Here is a 22537-nt window from a genome sequence, read left to right as displayed (position 1 = left end):
TTATTGTCAGCGATGGTTGTTTTGACTATCCCATGTGCTGAATCAGTCCTCCTGACAATCATTACTTTTTCGATTTCTTCACGTTTTTAATGCACCCGTTCTGTCTTAGCTTATCTGCACTTCCTATATAGTTCATTCCTCAGCCAATTGTATATTTGTATACCTGCCTTTCCATGAACACTTTTATAGTTTCTTCTTTCATCTATTTCCTGAAGTATATCTTTGTTATCCATCCTTTATTCGCAGTTACCGTTTCTGTACCTATGTTTTTCTTTAGAGTTTCTGTGATTGCCCTTTTTAGATATGTCAATTCCTCCTTAACTGTACTGCCTACTGAGCTATTATTTATTACTGCGTCTATAGTTTAGAGAACTTAATGTGTATCTCGTCATTCCTTAGTACCTCTTTATCCCATTTCTTTGAGTGTTGCTTCTTCCTGACAAATCTCTTGAACTTCAGCCTACTCTTCATCTCTACTACATTGTGATCAGAGTCTATATATGCTCCTGGGTACGCCTTAAAATGCAATATGTGATTTCGGAATCTTTGCAAACCATGATGTAATCTAACTGAAATCTTTCCGTATCATCCTAGCGTTTGCAATTGTACCTCCTTCTCTTGTGATTCTTGAACAGAGTATTCTCTATCACTAGCTGAAATTTGTTACAGAACTCTATTAGGATTTCTACATTCACATTCTTGTCCGAAACCCATATGATCCTGTAGCCTTTTCTTATACTCCTTTCCTAACAACCGCATTCCAGTCCCCATGAGTATTTCATTTTCATCTCCATTTATGTATTGTATTACTCTTTCAATATCCTCATACTCTTTCTCTATCTCCTCGTCTTCAGTTTGCGACGTTGGCATGTATATCCGAACCATCGTTCTCCATGTTGGTTTGCAGTCGATTCTGATAAGAGCTACTATATCACAGTAACAAACTCTCTGCTTTGCCTTCCTATTTATAACGAATCCTACACCCGCTATACCAGTTTCTGGTGTTATTGGTATTACCCTATACTCATTTGACCAGAAATCCATGTCTTCTTTCCATGTAACTCCACTAGCCCTTACTGTATCTAGATTGAGCTATTGCAATTCTTTTTTTAGACTTTCTTCCTTCCCTACTACGAACAATATTCTGACATTCCACGCACCGACTCGTAGTACGTTATCCTTTAGTTGAGTATGCAATCTTTCTCTCATGGTCACCTATCGTTGACAGTCCCCTCCTGGAGATCCGAGAGGGGGACTCTTCCGGAATCTTTTGCCAATGAAGATATCATCATGACACTTTTTCAGATATAGGTCACATGTCCCCTGGATACGCATTATGTGTTTTGATGAAGCGGTGTCCACTGCCTTTCGCTCCCTCATACCCTTGACCATTGCTGATTCTTCCCCCTTTAGGGGCAGTTTCCCACCCACAAGGACAAGTGGGGGCCTGAACCTCTGTCCACTCTCCTCCGCCCTCTTTAACAAGGCCATTGGCAGACGGGGGGGAATTCTTACCCCGGTAGACTTCGGCCGCCAATATTTATTATTAATCAAAATTTAAGCCGTTGCGGGTTTCACACCCGGAACCGAGAACGTTCCGATTATTACACAAGGGCGCTACACCTAGACTACGGGGACGCCATTACCTGGTGTATAAAGTTCCGTGCAGTCGAATGACCACGGCCTTCACCATTCGCCAGTTGTCTAGACTATTTTCCACTTTTGGCCCTCCTTCAGACAGTGGTTGATGACAGTACTGAGCCTTTTTGTCCAGCCAATTTAAGCGTTTCTGTTCATCCCTCTACCGTACTGCCCTCGGCTTTCGATTGCCGAAACAATGAACAGTAATTTAAAAACTGTACTGATCATGTTTGACGCAGAATCTCAGCACTAGTGGAATTTTTCCATTCCGAGGTTCAACTCAGCCTTTAATTCAGTTCTTCACGAGATTCGTAACGCAACACCCATCTCTTTGACGTGGAGCTACCCTCTGAATTCACCACTGTCTACTTTACGGCCTGTGAACGATCTTTCACCGGACAAAGTCACACCTGAGGACATACAGCAGCAATGGAAGACATCCAGAAAGAATACTGGGCTCGCACACTGGAGGTAGGCACAGCGCTATAATAAGGGTCGCCATGGTGAGGTTTGGTGTTCATGTTTTTCTTTCCAATTTTTGCGGCCTTGGTTAGGGTGACGTAGCCATATTTTCTAAGTTGGTCTCCCGCTTTGTGGGTCCATGCTAAAACATCGAGGTGCTCAACCCTCTCAGCCCCTTGGTACACAATATCGTCACGGGCAAAGAGACCAAGTTGCAAGTTTCTCAAATTAAAAAGAAAAATGAGGCTGTTCAGTTAAAACATACTAAACTCTATCTCGGCGGATGTAGACCGGATCTATAAAAGATCTTTGTTTTGACCAAAATACCACTCTCGGACTGATAAAGTTAAATACATCAATATTGAAAGGCGGTAGGCCACGCGCGCCCCCTCAGCTGCTGTTTCAGTTTTCTCTATGAATCTGCAACTGCCTCACCACGTGCTTGTCAAAACGCCTGGCACGGAAAACCGTCAAAGATTCCGCATGGCTATCGCGATAGAGAGATGGATCCGAGCCTGCGTAACTCAGACATGATTTTAAGGGTATCTGTAGGTGATGGATCTGGGGATCGGTGCTCCAGTTGACTGTGTCCATTAAAATGAGGTATCTGTTAACATGAAGGGTGGGGTGTCGGTATCTGGATGTACATGAAAGAAAAGCCTTTAATGTTTACATGATATGGTTGCTGGATCTTTACATTTATGATAGTTGAATTAATATTAAATAAATAACTTCGTCATATTTATCTGTTGCACAACGGATAGCAGTAGGACGTAAAAATTGAAGTTTTGCGAGAGAATACCTAAGCACGTGCTCTGGTAAAAATATCACACTTATTGAAGACACAACGGAACAAACTAATAAACCAAACGATTAACAGATGGATGATTGTTGCTGTTGTTCGTAACGCTCTCGGATGAGTTACAAAATTACATTTACAACGGCGTTTTGTAGACCCCTACCACGAATTATCGTTAATTATTAATTATGGAAAGGTCAGACGAATCTTTAAATGACGACACTCAGGCACATATACGCATATAATATAGATTCGGCAGAATTATAAGAATAAAGAAAAACTTCACCTGTATGCACGTGGTTGGGAAACGGTTGTCCACCTGGCTTCAGTGCACGAAGCAAGTGAAGAAGAATTCATCGATAAGAATAAACTGTTAATAGTTGCACCACAGAAGGAGTTCTGAAACAAATTTAGAACTTGTACCCCGAGAATCAGTAACTTTGACAAGTAACGTTTCTCAGAACGTGTGAACTCGCGGTCGTCACTAACAAAAATTCTGCATAAAATGAGTGGTAAAATTCAGAATAGCTAAGGAAATTGGACCTTATACATTACTGTGAGAGGCGATCTACCTACTTAAAGTTCTCAGATCCGTACCTAACACGTGCTGAGACTACAAAGATAAGTAGGAACTAGACTCGAAACTGAAACTGAAATTAGTGAAGTTTAAAAAATTTGTTCAATTATGCTGTACTCGAGAGACCAAACAACGAAGCAATATCAAACTAAACTGAGGAGATATATTACAAGTCCGTATGACTGAACAACGGTGGAGCATAACAACATCTTGCACTCGTGGCTAAGTTTAATTGTTCATAATTTTCCAGAATTAGGATGAAAAATTCGGTATACAATTCATAGGGCAATGAGCGTTGAGAACAAGACGTTAATTTTGACTGGAGCTGAAATTCTACAAAAATAAGATAAGAATGAACTATGAATACGCAGACTCACACTTATTCGGCCATGTCGCGTCTGCCGGAACACTGCTGAGCGAACTATTTTGGAAGCCACGCGTCCCGTTCGCCCAGAAGTGCCCAGAGAGCTCCCTGCTTTGTGGTGACAGACTGTACAAGAGCTTCGTCCAAGGCGAAGAGAAGCCTGTTTTATATCTGGTACGTACTTGTAGTTTTGGCTATTCTGCCACTGTGCCGACTAATTTACTCTTACAGATCTAGATACTGAAATTTTTCTTGTATACTCTAATTCATGCTTTTCATTCATCGGGCGAGATGGGGAAAGGAAGTATATACTGACATACAGAATATAGATCTATTGAATATGCGTGTGTGGCTCCGATTATCAACAGCTTAGTAAAATGTGAAGTGAAATAAAAATGGCATACCTTGTCGACACTATGGACACACTCAGCTGCTCAGTCTTTTTACAGGGTGTTTCAAAAATGACCGGTATATTTGAAACGGCAATAAAAACTAAACGAGCAGCGATAGAAATACACCGTTTGTTGCAATATGCTTGGGACAACAGTATCTTTTCAGGCAGACAAACTTTCTAAATTACAGTAGTTACAATTTTCAACAACAGAGGGCGCTGCGGTCTAGGAAACTCTATAGTACGATATTTTCCACATATCCACCATGCGTAGCAATAATATGGCGTAGTCTCTGAATGAAATTACCCGAAACCTTTGACAACGTGTCGGGCGGAATGGCTTCACATGCAGATGAGATGTACTGCTTCAGCTGTTCAATTGTTTCTGGATTCTGGCGGTACACCTGGTCTTTCAAGTGTCCCCACAGAAAGAAGTCACAGGGGTTTATGTCTGGCGAATAGGGAGGTCAATCCACGCCGCCTCCTGTATGTTTCGGATAGCCCAAAGCAATCACACGATCATCGAAATATTCATTCAGGAAATTAAAGACGTCGGCCGTGCGATGTGGCCGGGCACCATCTTGCATAAACCACGAGGTGTTTGCAGTGTCGTCTAAGGCAGTTTGTACCGCCACAAATTCACGAAGAATGTCCAGATAGCGTGATGCAGTAATCGTTTCGGATCTGAAAAATGGGCCAATGATTCCTTTGGAAGAAATGGCGGCCCAGACCAGTACTTTTTGAGGATGCAGGGACGATGGGACTGCAACATGGGGCTTTTCGGTTCCCCATGTGCGCCAGTTCCGTTTATTGACGAATCCGTCCAGGTAAAAATAAGCTTCGTCAGTAAACCAAATGCTGCCCACATGCGTATCGCCGTCATCAATCCTGTGCACTATATCGTTAGCGAATGTCTCTCGTGCAGCAATGGTAGCGGCGCTGAGGGGTTGCCGCGTTTGAATTTTGTATGGATAGAGGTGTAAACTCTGGCCCATGAGACGATACGTGGACGTTGGCGTCATTTGGACCGCAGCTGCAACACGGCCTGTTGGATCACCTGCTGCACTAGCTGCGCGTTGCCCTCTGTGGTTGCCGTACGCGGTCGCCCTACCTTTCCAGCACGTTCATCCGTCACGTTCCCAGTCCGTTGAAATTTTTCAAACAGATCCTTTATTGTATCGCTTTTCGGTCCTTTGGTTACATTAAACCTCGGTTGAAAACTTCGTCTTGTTGCAACAACACTGTGTTCTAGGCGGTGGAATTCCAACACCAGAAAAATCCTCTGTTCTAAGGAATAAACCATGTTGTCTACAGCACACTTGCACGTTGTGAACAGCACACGCTTTCAGCAGAAAGACGACGTACAGAATGGCGCACCCACAGACTGCGTTGTCTTCTATATCTTTCACATCACTTGCTGCGCCATCTGCTGTTGAAAATTGTAACTACTGTAATTTCGAAAGTCTGTCCGCCTGAAAATGTACTGTTGTCCCAAGCATATTGCAACAAACGGTGTATTTCTATCGCTGCTCGTTTAGTTTTTATTGCCGTTTCAAATATACCGGTCATTTTTGAAACACCCTGTATGTAGCTTACAGATTGCGCCCAGAATTGAGGTGATAGACACCCTTCAATTTGCTATGTTTAATGCAGGGAGATAAAAACAACAATGGTACTAGACCCCTGTTGCCTCCATGGAAATTGGATTCATTGTTCTGTTTCGCTCCCTGTGATTCTGGTAAAGGCAACCGGTACCATTAAGAAGTGGTAGAAGACTGTTTACTGGGCCCTTATTAAACGCAATTTCCGTAGGCTCTACCGACTCGGAAATTCATTGTCTTTCGCCCGCCAGAGCTTCGCATTGAAAGATTAGATGTGGTTCACTTTCGTCTTCCTTACCACGTAGTCCACATTTAGCGGATTTCTCTTCTGTGTCATCGCTCGCTGATGTTTTACGAAGTTCTATGGCCGGTCATGAGTTCTACTACGAGTCTGATTTGTTTCCTGTTCAAGTTTATTAATATAGAACTTCTTTTGAAATATGGATTTCCCAACATTCGCTTGCATGTTTCTGATTTTGGATAGTAGTCCTATATTCTACGCGCTGCCTCCTGATTCAGCTACATAGTGTTGATTGTATCATCATCTCCGGTTGCCAGCCGGAGTGTCTTAGCGGTTCTAGGCGCTACACTCTGGAACCACGCGACCGCTACGGTCGCAGGTTCGAATCCTGCCTCGGGCATGGATGTGTATGCTGTCCTTACGTTAGTTAGGTTTAAGTAGTTCTGAGTTCCAAGGGAACTGATGACCTCAGAAGTTAAGTCCCATAGTGTTCAGAGCCATTTCAACCATCTTAGGTTATGCAAGTACCGGTCCAAGAGATCGATTCATCGCCCCTGTCCTGGCCATTCTTTTAGCTTGTTCATTGCCAATAATTCCTGAATGACAAGGTACCCACAGCTGGTTTATCCTATGGCTTTCCCCTAGTCTCCGAAGGTCTTCATTCCATCCGGTAATGACATTTGATCTCGATGCAGGGACTGATAGATATTTCACATCTGCTTACCAATCTGAATAAATGAGTAACATTCCCACCATATTTTTGTTTCTGTATGAAATTTAGCCTTACGTAACCTCCCACTCTATAAAAAATTATTTACGTGTTACTAAAACAATTGCCTTACAATCTGTTATCCACCTTTAACTCGCTCGCTAACCTATCACAAAACATAACCTAATTTGAACTGATCCATAACTGGTTTAAGTAGAACCTCTCTTTACACTAAATGTGCAACTGTAGTAAAACATGCTCCTAATCAAAATCTCCACTTACCTCGCGTCTTGTGACAAAAGCACAACAGCAAACGTCAAGCAGGCGGCAGCTAATCTAGATTTCTGTTTCAAAATGGAATTTCCAAAGAATATTCAAACTGTTGCGTATCTAATGGTGCAATGCGAATAATGATTTACAAAGTGTTCTATGATGACAGAGAATTTCTATAAAAAGATAACAGCTCTAAGCTCTGTAAGGGTGTAGGGCGTATGCAGTTGGAGTGATATGGGACGCCTGATAAGTCTAGATACAAGTCTGACAGGTGACACGTACGTAAGCATCCAGTCTGATCGCCTACACATCCCTCCATGTCCATTGTGAATCCCGACGAACTTGGGCACTTCCAGCACGACAATGTGACACCCCAAACGTCAAGAATTGCTACAGAGTAGCTACAGGAATACTCTTCTGAGTTTAAACACTACCGCTGGCACCAAACTCCCCAGACATGAACATTTTTGAGCATATCTGGGATGCTTTACAACGTAATGTTCAGAAGAGATCTCCATCCCCTCTTATAGTTACTAATTTAAGGGAAGCCTTGCATGATTCATGGTGTCAAATCCCTCCAGCGCTACTTCAGACATTAGTCGAGTCCATGTCACGTCATGTAGCGGCAGTTCTGCGTGCTCCCGGGGGCTCCACGGGATATTAAGCAGGTGTACCAGTTTCTTTGACTCTTCAGTGTACACGAAAGAAAAACCTATAATATTTAAAAGACCTGGGTTGCTGGATCTGCACATTTAAGACAGTTGAATATACATTAAATAAATAACTTCGCCATATTTACCTGTTGCACAACGAATAGCAGTAGGACATACAAATGGAAGTTTGCGATAGAATATGTAAGCGCTTTATTTGGTATAAATATCACTTTTATTAAAGACGGTACTGAACAAGCTAGTAAACTAAACAGCTAATGAGTGGTTGGTGGCTGCTTTTTTTTTTATATTGCTCTCGGCTGGGTTACAAAATTAAAACTGCATTTATCATTAAGTATTAATGAGGTCATGGTCAGAGGAACCTTTCAATGGCGACATTCACGCACATATACGCATACAACAGAGATTCGGGACAAATATAAGAATAAAGAAAAACTCCATCAGTATGCACGTGGTTCGCAAACGGTCGTCCCCTTGGTTGAGTGATCGAAGCAAGTTAACAAGAATTCATCAGTAAGAATGAACTGTTAATAGTTGCACGATAGAAGAAGTTCTGAGACTAATTTGAAACTTTAACCCCGAAAATCAATATCTCTGACATGTAACGTTTCTCAATCCACGAACACGTGGTCGTCACAAACAAACATCCTGCATAATATGAGTGGTAAATTTCAGAATAGCTAAACAAATTCGACATGATATACTACCGTGAGACACGATCTGCGAAGGTAAGGCTTTGAGATCCTTACTTAACACATGCGGAGACAACGAAGACACGTGGGAACTAGATGATGAACTGAAATCGAAATTAGAGAATATTCAGAAACCTGTTCAACTATGCTATACTTGTGAGATCAACAACTTACTAAATCAGACTGAACTGATAAGATATATCACGCGCCATGTGTTCGAACAGGGGGGAGCAGAACACTAGCGTTCATGGGTGGATAAGTGGAACTGTTCATAATGTTCCGAAATTAGCAAGACAAATTCCATATACCGCTGAACGAGCAATGAACGATGAAAGCAAGACGTTAATTTCGACTGGAGCTGAAATCTACAAAAATAAGATAAAGAGTTAACTGCGAATAGGCACAGTCACACTTAGTCGTTACCCCGACTCGCGTTTGTGGACGCTCAACTGCGTGGTCATCAGCGCCCGTACAGTGTCCCAATCTTTATACAGTCCAATTTCAGACACGTTCAAAAATGATGATGAAATTATAGGGACAACACAAACACCCAGTCCCCGGGCAGAGGAAATGCTAAACCAGGCCGGGAATTGAACTTATTTTTTTAAACATTTACTTAAGAATCAATGTTACACATTCCAAATACATTCTAATTACATGCACTAAGCATGCTAACACTTACATAGGAAATGATTTAAACAAAAACAGTTTGATCATTGCAGTTATGCTGATGTTAAAGAAATACAACAGATGTTTGTGTTACTGACTAAATTACCATAAAGAATTAATTTGAATACCAAGAAAAGTTTTTTAAAGACATTCAGACTCCTTCCAACGTGAATAAATAAAAAACTGCACTTTGAATTACATTTACTCAAATCTTTACAGAAGCATAAATAGCACTTTATGAACGATATCAGCATGTTCTTCGGATAATTTTAATATATTAATGTACAAAAGGAAATCCTCTCCGTGAGCGACAGGCCAAGGGAAGAAACTGATCTTTAACCTTCTCAGCTCAGTCAGACTAGCTATAAGCATTTCACACGATTATATGGAAGTCACTAAAAATTACACAGAATATGGAACATTTATGCCCATCGCACATAAAAACCATTTAATAATCGTATTATACAGTCTCATAAATACCTGAGGATGGCGGAGAAGAGATGTTATAAAGTTGACTAGCCTTCCAACTACACTTTCTGGACATGAATGGAATGGTAATTATCTGAAATGATCAGACCTATATAATAGATCTTTCACTGGAAAACTGACTTACACATCACAGTGCAAAAATGAACAGAGCAATTTGCCAGCCATTGAATATTGCAATATATTAGATACAATATTACGGTTTTAACCAATCGATCAAGACACTGCCATAGAAACTGTCAATTTTCACATTAATACTCTAAACCAATAATGCAGCTATATTGTTCTGTACATTGCCACTACTAGATACACAATCTGACTGTCACATAAGTTATGGACATTATCTTATAAAATTTCAAAAACTATTTTCTGAAGTAGAAAAAATACAAACCAAAAATTTATACTAAAAATTTAAATAATATCCTTAAGGTAACTACAATACATCACTGTAAACACAGTCTTCTTTTTTATATTAACCATTGCCCATTCTATCAAATATAATATTAAACATATTACCGAACGTTTTCTTGTGATTAGAATACCTTCTAATTTTGTGGTATTCAAACAGCATGTGTGCCGTGAACTTTATGGCGCTGTCGAATCTTAGTTTTTTTTTAAGACGTAATTCTCAGCAACCAGTACACAGTGTTATTTTTTGCCTCTGAGAAAAAGCGTGCTTCACGCCTGTGTATCAATGAGAGCAATACACTCTCAGGGGATGTCCTTGTAACCAGTGCTATTTGCTCTTGGATCCACTTCCAACTATTCATGCGACCGTGACCGCTGCAAGTGTATCTACGAATTTAAAAATAATTCAAAAGGCAAGATCGCTTAAATACTGTTAACTGGATAACCGGTTTGAACAGACTGAAGGTGTTATCATCGGAACTGTGAAGATATAACATGACAGGTTAGAGGGAGGGCTTACACGAGTTACACTATATACATTACTATTAGTACAGTACCATACACCTGAATGTAGCTCAACGTTTATAAACCATTTGGTTATAACGATACCTGAGGCAGACCAGCTGATATAAAATCATTGTCACAATAAAATAAAAAAAACTACTCTCATTGTCATTCTCTTCCATCAGTTATGTAAAACCGAAGTCAGAAGATAAAACTATTTGGTACATGACCGCTCCTCGACTAACAACATTCGGCATCACACTGTCTTATTCCGCGCCGGTTGACTTGCTGCGATTCTAGTGACTGACAAACGGCCTCTAGATAGCGCTGTCCAAGCAGTGCACACACATTCCTATGGAATATCCGCTCATTATTACTACAATAAAACTTTACTATTACTGCTAATCGAATACCCATGCAAAGAACAATTTCGCATACACTAACTGTATATACTATACATCCTATGCATACTATATATATTACACATATTGTAAAGTACGTCAATTAGAGAGAAAAACATCTGAAGCAAAGGTATTATCCATATTCGCGCCATACGGAGTTTTTTAAGGCGCCAATATGGATAATGCCTTTGCTTCAGGTGGTTTATAAATGTTTAGCTACATTCAGGTATGTGGTACTGTACTAATAGTAATGTATATAGTGTAACTCATGTAAACCCTCCCTCACACCTGTTATGTTATATCTTCACAGATCCGATGATGGCACCTTGAGTGCGTTGAAACCGGTTATCCAATAAACAATATTTAAGCGATCTTGGCTTCTGAATAATTTTTACAACAGAGTGATCGCCCCACTTCGCACTATGTGTTAACTGCAAAATATCTACGAATTATTGAGTCAACTAGATGGAATTGTTGACCTAAATTTGTTTCATAGAGTGCGAATGCGTATAGTCTTTCATTTGTGTTAATTACATTGTTAACTGTCTTCCACCATGACGTTTTTATATTAGACGTGAGCACATTAGAACTAATACTTTTCCAAATCTCAGCCCAATCAATATTTGGAAACTGTCGTTCTAATTTGTTCCTTCCTTCGCTTTCTTTGGTTACCGCATTATGGCTCTTGATGTTAAGTGTCATGCCTCTCTGATTTCGGCACTTACATCAATGAACTCAACATAGAAAACCCTCACATGCTGCAAACGACCGTTGACATTCTGCTCGTCAGTCGGGCGAGGCAGACTTCGAGGTTTACTGATCTCGAAAAGTGGGCTGATTACGCTTTCTCGTGAGTCTCTTATTACATTAACTTGCCATTTCATAAAAAGTGTCGAGGCTTCATCCGTTATATCAGTTAATCCTAGTCCACCATTTTTAGGCCTAAAGTGCCTACCTTAGCTCCGAACACTTGACCTTTCCACAAAGTGTTTGTGATTTTGGATATTATTCTCCTCGCCATCATTCTCGGCATTGGATATAGCTGGACAATATAATAAGCTTTATCAAGGATGCATGGGCTGATACGGACTGTTCTTTGAACTTGGATCATACATGGTGTTAAATTCTCTATAATGACTCCTTGCAATTTATCTGAAGCAACCTTTTCAATTCAATGGCGTCATTTTCATTGGGCATGCTGTCAGGGTGATCCAAAGTGTTTTATGTTGTCCGACTAATTTTGCCCACTCGACGTTGATATTATCAAAACCTCTGAGATTAAACATCTTACTTTTTTCGTTTCCATTGGCTCCAGATACTCTACAGTATGTATCGGTCACTGTTGCTAGCGTCGTTAGCTCTTCGATATCCCTTATAATGACCCCTATGTTGACAGCATAGGCTATTATAGCTGTTTTATTTCCTGACAATGGAAAGCGTTTTAATCTAGCATGGACACGTCGGAGGAATCGTTCCAGTGAAATGGTGAAAAGCGACGTGGACAGAGGACTTCCTTGAAGAACACCTCGTTTAATTTGGATCGGCCTGGATTGTTGGCAATTCACAGCTATTTCTACATTTGTTCCAGTTGCTATGTTCTTTATCGACTGTATGACCCTATCGTTGAATCCTATTCTCTTCAACGTGTGTAGAGGATATTCATGATTTACTACATCGAAGGCTTTATAAAAACCTAAAAGAAATAAAACACACTTGCTGTTTGTTACAGAAGTTATTGCAATGATATCCCTGTATTCTGCTAGATTTTGAAAAATGGTTCTGTCTTGCGCTCAGTTCTGACATTTACTAATAATTTTATTTGTGAGGCATGAAATTCTCTTGTTTACTATTCTAGCTATTAATTTATAATCAGAATTCAGCAGTGAAATTGGACGAAAATTATTTAAATCTTTGTTTCCATTATTTTTTGTCACAAGAATGATTTTGCTCTCCTTAAACTCAGCCGGAATCGTTATCCCTGAATAACCTCATTTACAATGTACGTGATTTTCGCACCCACTATTAGCCAGTAACGGATGTAAAACTCTGCTGTCAGACCATCCGATCCTGGGTATGTTTTTGGTGGTGAGGCGCAAAGAGTCTCATACACGTTATCTTCACTGTCTACGCCGAGAAAATTTTCGTTGTCATTTTCTGTAAGCTGTGGGTCTACGATGGCAAGGAATTCTTCCAAGGATGCATCACTACTTTGATTTACAGAGTATAGCTCGCAATAACAGAGATAAATTTCGTCCACGATATCCTGCTGGGTTCTGAGAATCGAATAGTTTTTTGAAACTTCGTGGCAGTTTTTTGGCAGTTTCTTGTTCGAATTTCATAAATAAAAATCCTTCTTCCGTTTTTTGTATGCTTCACTAAATAACATAGCGAAGTAGTTTCGTTTTCTGATACCGAATTTGCCTTTGATTTTATTTTCAACCCCTGCCATTTCATTTCTCTTAATATTAATTAACTTGGCTTTGACTTTTTTGATGTCTGCTATCCGAAGTGGGAAACCTGTTGAAACCTGATCATATAGATCTCTCAAAATGGAATAGTAATATTCTATAGTGCATATCATATCTCTTGCGCTCTGGGCACTGTATTGAATAAGAACCTTCCTCAACTTTGGCTTCGCCATTTTAACCCACCAGTCGATAGCAGTGGCATATCTACTACGAGCACGCAGGCATATTGCCCATGTTTCTTTAATCTGATCTTCTAAATCATGATTTACTAACAAGGAAATGTTAAAATTCCACTGATTCTTGAATCGGCGAACTGGCTGTCTTGTTATATTTATGGAAGCTAAGACACTTGAATGGTCTGAAGGAATGGTTTCTAATTTTGTCACAGAAGTTTCAAGATTTTTAGAAATATATAATCTATCAATCCTGCTACGAGATGTTGCCGTGATATACGTGTACTCACAATGGAGGGATATTTGATTTCCCTTATATCCTTTAATTCTATATCAGAAACTAGTTGTTTTAGTTCACTTGAGAAATTAAAATTAGGTAACCGCTTTTATCGATTTAAAACGCAATTAAAATCACCTCCAAGTAATTACTGTCTTGGAATTTTCCTTAACAAGTACAACAGTTCATCTTTGAAGTAACGTGCCCTGTCAACTCGGTGAAAACTTCCTGAAGGGGCATACGAATTGATGATAGTCACATCATAGATACCTAACAGATAGCTGCTGATCTTTGCAATCGGCTACTGCACCTGTTGTCTCTTGCAAATTAGTACTGACTACACCTTCTTCATTTTCTGGAATCGTCTACGTATTATCTTTCTGTTCATCAGTTTCCATTCCCATTTTGCCTTCGGGTTCCTCTGACTCCACATCGCACTGTTTTTGCTTGCGGGGTGAGGGCGTTGGACAGGACAGTTCGTCCTCTGAATTACTATCAGTTGTCTCCAGAGGCCGTTTTTTCGATTGAATTTCAGTCTCACGAGTAGTGGGAAAAGAGGCTTCCCTTTGTTGTTAACGGGGGAGATTGACTGTTATCGTGAAGGTGGACAATCTCAACCAGTTGATCCGAGCTATTCTTTGGTAACAGATCATTAAAGGTAAGTTTCTGACACTGTATCAAATTACAAGTACTTAGAACAACAACAGTTCGCCACGGACATTCATGTCTGAAGTGGCCGGTTTCGTTACATATATGACATGTAGCTTCCTGTACAAACAATTTGCGCCTTATCCCCACAAACCATTATGTGAGACGGAATATTTGTCTTGATGTCCATCTCTACACAGCGGACCACGTTGAAACATTAACGTCCCCATAGTTTCAAAGAGCTTCCTTAATCTTATCTTTTTCAATTTGAATGGGAAGATTCAAGACACGAACTGTTTCGTAATCAGTGTCAGCTGTATAGATGGAAACCTTACTCTTATAACCATTTCTACTTCAGAGCCCCACTTCCGCCACACCTTATCAATAATCAGAGCCCTGAATAACTTCACATAAACACAGTATTTTTCTGATGCAGTTGCCAGGTATGGGCGGTTTCAGAGTTGAGACCAATTACCTGTGTTCAAAAATGGTTCAAGTCGCTCTGAGCACTATGGGACTTAACATCTGAGGTCATCAGTCCCCTAGAACGTAGAACTACTTAAACCTAACTAACCTAAGGACATCACACACATCCGGCCCGAAGCAGGATTCGTACCTGCAACCGTAGCGGTTGGGCGGTTCCAGACTGAAGCGCCTAGAACTGCTAGGCCACACCGGCCAGCAATTACCTGCGTAATCCAGTCATCTACTTCCAGGGATATCGGCTGAACAGGACGAGACACTTTCTCAAAAGCAAATACCAGTATAGTTTTCCTGAGGTTTGTAGCTATGGTTAATCCAGCGACGAAATTTCGGTTAAACCCCCAAAATTCCAATTAGCATCAGCTCGATCAGAAAGAGCAATCAGATCACAAGGAATATGAACGAACACGGAGATTAACGGACGGATAACACTCAGCGAAGCTCAAGTACAGCGATGTAAACACGGAATTTCAGTGCAGCAGTACACAACGTGCACTCACTAGCGCGACTGAAACTGAACTAACACACATTTTCAGCTGTCCACATCGAGGTATAACAACAACACCTGTCGGCAGCTGAGGTTGTCAGTTAGTTATGATTTATTCCAGAAAAAAGCTGCTCGGTCATCAACAGTAACTGTTCTTTCGAGAACAAGTTACTGTCTTCGTATATATATAGTTAATGGCTACCCAGCCATTGACCTTCGTCTGTGCGAATGTGCACAGGTTGCCCATACTCTTACGGGAATCGCCAAAGCGTGCGCGAGTAATGAGTGGATGGGCAAATGTCTATAAGGTACAATACATTTGTAGAATTGTGGACAGTTGGGAATGTGAGTCTCACGGGAAGCGTGCAAGGGATAAGTCCCTGCAGTCGCCCTATTCATCTGTGTCCTCGGTGGCTCAGATGGATAGAGCGTCTGCCATGTAAGCAGGAGGTCCCGGGTTCGAGTCCCGGTCGGGGCACACATTTTCAGCTGTCCACATCGAGATATAAAAACACCACCTGTCGGCAGCCGAGGTTGTCAGTTAGTCATCATGAACTACCACTAGACCACGAGCTGCGGACAACCTCTTTCCTACCTGATATGTGCTTTATGGGACTGGCTCTTGAGACACACTAGTAGCTTACTTTTACTCTCACAGAGCTAGATATTGAAATTTGTCTTGTACACTCTCATTCACGCTTTTCATTCATCAGGTCAGATGAGGAAATGATTCATATACCAACTTATATATTGAATATGAGTTGTCGTGCTTGGACTGTTACCAAAAGTTAGTAAAACGTGAAGTGAAATAAAGATAATATACCTTGTAACCACTATAAACGCACTCAGCTGCTCAGTCTTCCTTATTTAGTTTACAGTTTGCGCCCAGATTTCAGGTCCCAGAGGTACGTACATTAAGATAAATGTTAAGCAAAATGAGAAGAGGCTCATGTAGACCCTTCAATTTGATATGTTTAATGCAGGTAGATAAAAACAATAACGTTCTTAGCCCACTGCTGAACCCACGGAAACTGAATTCATTGTGCTGTTTCCCCCCCTGTGGTTCTGGTATAGCAACCAGGTACCATTAAGGAGTGGTAGAGGACTCTTCAGTAGGTCCTTACTACGCGCGATTTCCTCAGGCTCTGTCGAGTCAAATATTCTGTGACTTTTGCCCGCTATAGCTTCGCATTCGATGATTATACTCGTATGTGGTGCAGTTTCATCCTCCTCACCACTTAGTCCACACTTAGTGGGCCTTACCTTCCGTATCCATCGTGTGTTGATGTTTTATGAATTTCCCCGGCCAGTCATGAGTTCTACCACGAGTTTGATCTGTTTCCTGTTCAACTTCCTCTTTATAGAACTTCTCTTGAAATATGGATTCGCAACATTGGTATGCCATATTTCTGATTTTGGGTCTTAGATCAATATTATAAGTGCTGCCTTCTGATTCAACTATGTAGTTTTGATTGTACCATCGCCTTAGGTTATGACAGGTTCCGGTCCAATAAATCGACACATCGCGCCTGTCCTGGTCATTCTATTATCTTGTTCATTGCCATTAGTTCCTGAGTGACCAGGGACCCCCATTAATTTTACCCTGTTGCTTTCCCCTAGTCTCCGAATGGCTTCATTGCTTCATTGCATTCTGCGATGATCTTGGATATCGTTCCAGGGCTAATAGGTATTTCACAGCTGGTTATCAATCTGAATACATGAGTAACATTCACACTGTGTTTCTCTTTCTGCGTGAAATTTAGCCCTACTTCACCTTCCGCTCTTCATAAAAAATTACTTATTACAAACTGTTATGCACCTTGAGGTCGTATGATCACTTTTAACAAAGTATAACGGAATTTGAACTGAAATGTAACTGGTTTGAATACAACCTTTCCTTGTATTAAATGTGCAACTGAAGTAAATCAGTAACATGCCCCTGATCAAAATTTCCACTTACCTCACGTCTTGTGACAACACTTCTGCAGATTTTTCGAAAGTACAACAGCAAACGACATGCAAAAGCAGCTAAGAGAGATGTCTGTTTCAAAATGAAATTATCAAATTATATTCAAACTGTTGCGCACCGCATGGTGCAACGTGAACAACGACACAAAGGGGTACAAAATTTGCAGAGAATTTCTATGAAAATGAAACAGCTTAATCAGTTGTAATGTTAAGCCATGATCAGGGATGTGGGGTCGTCTTTCTCTCAGCTCTGGGCAAGTGAACTTAGTTAACTATCTGGCAATAATCATTTCTACAAATTATTCAAAATTTATATTCCTTTCAAGTTTCAATATATAGATGATATTCATCCTTGTTGTCCTTTACAACACATCTTTCTTCATCTAAAAGATACAATCACAAGTCAACACAGCAATACGAAATACGTCCCTCGCCCGCCCCACATCAAATAACGTATCAGAGTGTGCAGAGGCAAATACTTTGCCACGACAAGATTAAAGATTGTTTAACGTCAACTGCTCTCTCTGTAACGTGCACATTCCCGGGTGGGTTGGAGATTTTCTCCGCTCAGGGACTGGGTGTTGTGTTGTCCTAATCAGCATCATTTCATCCCCATCGACGGGCAGGTCGCCGAAGTGGCGTCTATTCGAAAGACCTGCACCAGGCGAACGGTCTACCCGACGGGAGGCCCTAGACACACGACATTTCATTTCGTACAAAAATCAAAACGACATGACCACCTTACAAAAATAGGTGCTACGATCTTCGTAACACCTATGCAAATGCTCCTCCGTGCACACCCCGATAGCGGATAATTTCGCCTATGGCCAAATTCCCTCTAGAGACTGCTCTCTCTATTGTACGCTGTGCCCCGTATATTCGGCCCCAGCAGGTTTATCATACCAGACTATGTCTCCTGAAAGGTGTTGTGGCCCATTATTCCACTGCTCCCTTCTTGCAGTTGTTACGTCGAAAAGTTTATGAAGTAGCAAAAAATTATTGTATGGTCAGTCTGCATTTCACAGACTGTTTCTATATTTACCACATTCACTATACTGGTGAGAAATTCTCGCTATGCTAAAGGAATCAAGTTATTTCTAATTTTTTAACTGTATGTCCCTGCGGTGGTCTCCATTGTAACCAAAAGATGCAATGGTGGCATGTCCAGCATGGTCTCCATACCCGTTATAGCTAACCAGTCCAATGTCTGTTACTTCCGTGCGTCATTAAAATCGCAGCAGGAGTTCAGAACGTAGCTCGATCTGCATATTCCATCAGCACTGCAGGATATAAACAAACACCTTCCCGCGGGTGGGCAAACGGAGAAGACTGGTGGGACGACCCCAAAGCGAAACGGCTGGTGACCTCATCAAGAAAACAAGTAGAATTTAAGAAGAGTAAATCAAACAACATATCACCAATCACCTAACTTCTAATAAACTGAGATTTCTCGAAAAGACCTGGCGCAGCACCCCCAAACCGCTCTCCCGAATCGTCCGCTGCCAGCCGCTTCAACTGACGCAGGAAGACGCGCCGATCTTCCGTCTACCCCTAGCTATTCGCCGCGACCCACGGGACTCACGTTACGACCTCACATGCGCCGACGCTCAAGACGGACAAGTCATCTTGTGTCTCAGTGCGGGACCGACCAACCGATCGATCCAACCGCCAATGACCATTGCCTGAGCAAACTCGAGCAGACTGGAGTCCTAACGCGCAGACTCAGATGCAGGAACTAAGCCCCGACCAGGCGTCCACCCGTTGAGTTTTCTTACTGGCGGAGTGGAAAGAGTCTCATTTTGCCGGCCTTAAAGGTTTATCCGAACGACAGACATATAAGCACTCCGAACGGTAGACAGACACTAACTGCCTAACAAATGCGGACGAGAGACAGACTAGCAAGCTGGGGACGAGAGACTGACCCAGGCTGACCCACTGGCGAGCTCATAGCGCCCCTTGAATGCACGTGAACAGGCAACCTTTTCCCTTTCCCACCAGAGGCAGACACCAAAGCTGCGATTGCCACAGCGGCGCCACCGCCAGAAACGGAGGGCGACTGCTTCACACTACACGCTGCGGCGCGTTATTCAAAACAGCAATTTTTACCACAGCTCATACTGTAGTGTTGAATTACGCGCAAGTTTTTGTTTCAAGTCCAGGCAGTGATTGAGATATCTATGGCATATGGAGCGAGAGTGAATATCATTCCGCAGTTTCTGTTGGCACTTACGGGCAAGTGTCCTGCTCATTTCACAGTCTCGTCGGTAACCAGTGTCGGTGCAGGGCTTTACGTATTGTTGTGAGTACTTGACAGTTTTAAATATATAATACTGGCGTTTTCAGGAGAGTACAGAAGTTTAGTGTGTTTTGTGACTACAGTGTCTTAGTGAAAATACGGTATATTTAACAGCGAATTTTTAATTTTATTAAAGTCCCCTTGAAGATAAATCCAGTGTAATTCTTTACTCGGAAACCTTGCTCTTCATACTATCAATTGGCATCAATTTGATTTGCATCAAGTATCATTTGTACAGATTCGTGTAAATATGTAAAAGATACGGAAGATAGACGATAAGTGCTAAAACTTCCAAGAGCAGTGAGGACATCTTTATTTCGTAATTAAGTGAACTGATAAGTCAGTGTGTATAATTTGCAATAAAGCACTATCAGTCCTCAAGGAATACATTATGAGACTAAAAATTCTCAAAACTATTCCAAATTTACAAGATACCAACAGTTAGAAATTATGCGTGTTTGAAATGTGGTTTGAAATGTCAGAAAATGTTGTTTCAAGAAAGCAAAAACTGAACAACAAGCAGCAACTCTCCTAGTTTCCCCATGGCTCACTCAGTAACAAAACATGGAAAATCATTTACTGACGGCAAATAAATAAAGGATTGCATGACTGCAGAAGCTGAAGAAATGTCTCCAGAAAAAGTTAATTTATTTAAAAACATTAGTTTTGTTGCAAACGCTGCAGCTCGAATCTAAATACATTAACTCAGTTTTCTGAGAAACCTCAACACTTAGAGTGGTTGTCTTTGGTTCTAACTAAGTCAACGTCTGTTACGGACAGTGCACAAGTGTTAATTCTTGTTGAATGGATGACTATAAAATTATGAAGTTTATGAACAGTTTCTTGACGTTCATAGCATTCACGGCATTGCCACGAGATAAGAACTTTTTAAAGACGTAGAAAATGCTGTTGAGAAAAACAGTCTTCAACGGAAAAACTTAAGGTGTGTCAAAACTGATGGTGGCAAAAACATTTGTGGAGAAAACACAAGTGTCATTGCTGTCGTATCAAAGGCGATAGAAAATGTAGGTGGATCGTAACCATTAATCACACATTCCATCATTCATCAACAGTTCCTGTGTGGAAAATGCTAGGATATATCAGAAGTCTTAAAGACACTCATGTCAGCTGTATAAAAGACCACATACTCTGAGTCTTCACCAACTCCACGAGTTTACTGAAGAGATTGAAGAAAATGTTTTACCATATTATGCACCAGTGCGCTGGCTTAGCTGTGGAAAAGCTCTGACTCGGTTTTTTGGCTCCTAGCAAGAATTGAAATTTTCTGAATGAAAGGAATCGATCTCTGCTGCCAAAAAACGCTGAGTACCTATGGAAGTTACCATTTTGTGCAGATTTCACTAAACATATGAACAATTGTAATTTGAAGTTACATGGTGAAAACTAACAACTGCCTGATTTGCACACTCATATTAAATCCTTTCAACAATAAATATATTGTTTCAGTCTCAATTCAACAAAAAGTGTTTCATGTATTTTAATACATGCCAAAATTAAGTAAGCAGTGAGAGACTCCATTGCCGGTTGCTTTTGCAACTGAAACTTCGAATGCTTGAAAAATAAATTTGGAGTCTCGTGTTTCAGATTTTGGTACAAACTATATTAAAAATATTCAAAACCCTTTGAATGCCTATATTGAAACTCTTGCGTCAGAATTGCAAATGTAAATGGTTGATTTGCAATGTAGCGATTTTTGTAGAGATAAATGATTGTATTCGTCATTGCTGGCATTTTATGTCTCCATTCACACAGTTTCACCAGTTGCATGTGTTTACTTGTGACTTTTTTCCACATTTGGCTCTATTTATCTTTATGAAAAAAATGAACTATACAATATATTAAAGATCTGAACAAGCCGATGAGCATCTGAAGGCGTTGCTGATAGTTTCCCCTAGTGAGACCCCCAACTGCAAACAGTTGCAAGAGGGAAGCTGCAGCTACGTAAATCTCATTAATTATAATTACAATACTTAATCTCATTATGTGAATTGCTTACGTATGTCACTTAGTAATGGTAAATTTTCAAGAAATATCATATAAGTAATTACAGTTTACGCAATCAGTTCCTTTATATACGTCAGTAAATGTTTGTCTTAATTGGTAATAAATTAAAGGAACTGATTATCGTACGTAATTTGTGTGATTTTTCGCACTGTAAATTTTGCACTTTACAGTGTTACTTCGCTTAATGAGCAGGATTAGTTCCTAAATTTTACTCGTAATTAACCCTCGTAAGAGAAACACTTGTTTTCAGTAGGAATCCACGTAGGATAAGTCAATGCTTTCCATTCCGAATAAAATAAATACTGAAACTATTTTATAATACAGTATAATATTTTTTTATTTGTGCTACAGTACATCCTGTTTTAGAAGAAAGTTGTCTGAAGATATTTGTTCCATACACGTGCGTCCCGTTACCGCGGGCCAGATTGATGGTGTTCGCGGCAACGGGTGGCCCGCGTGCCGTAGTGTGGAGACACCTGAGCAACGAAAGGTCTGTCGGTTTTCATTAATAGTGTTCCAGCTACTGCTAATGAGGGGTTGGTCACAGGAAATGTGACAATACTTTTCTTTAACAGGAGAGTCCGAGACATATGAGGTATATCATGAGACTATAATATTACTAATAATTGAAACATCCCCTTTTTAAAAATTTATATATACGACTGTCCTTAAACTGACACACAATATTTTCAGCGCAACGCAATCTGACTTTCAAAAATCCCTACAAAAGAATGGCCCTGACTAACATTAACCTATACCTTTCACAAATCACTTACCTCACAAAAATCTTCGTTACTCGAACTACTGCAGTACAGCGAGCGCC

General features: G+C 40.7%; 1 non-coding gene across 1 annotated transcript; it reads left to right on the top strand.

Annotated features, from left to right (window-relative positions):
- Positions 1-15829: 15829 nt before the first annotated feature.
- Trnat-ugu (transfer RNA threonine (anticodon UGU)) lies at positions 15830-15903 on the top strand. The gene has a single exon. It is a non-coding gene; the product is annotated as a tRNA-Thr (tRNA).
- Positions 15904-22537: the final 6634 nt, after the last annotated feature.

This window comes from Schistocerca nitens, chromosome 7 (genome assembly GCF_023898315.1).
Source record: "Schistocerca nitens isolate TAMUIC-IGC-003100 chromosome 7, iqSchNite1.1, whole genome shotgun sequence".
NCBI classification, from domain to species: domain Eukaryota; kingdom Metazoa; phylum Arthropoda; class Insecta; order Orthoptera; family Acrididae; genus Schistocerca; species Schistocerca nitens.
This window is presented reverse-complemented; position numbering and strand designations above follow the sequence as displayed.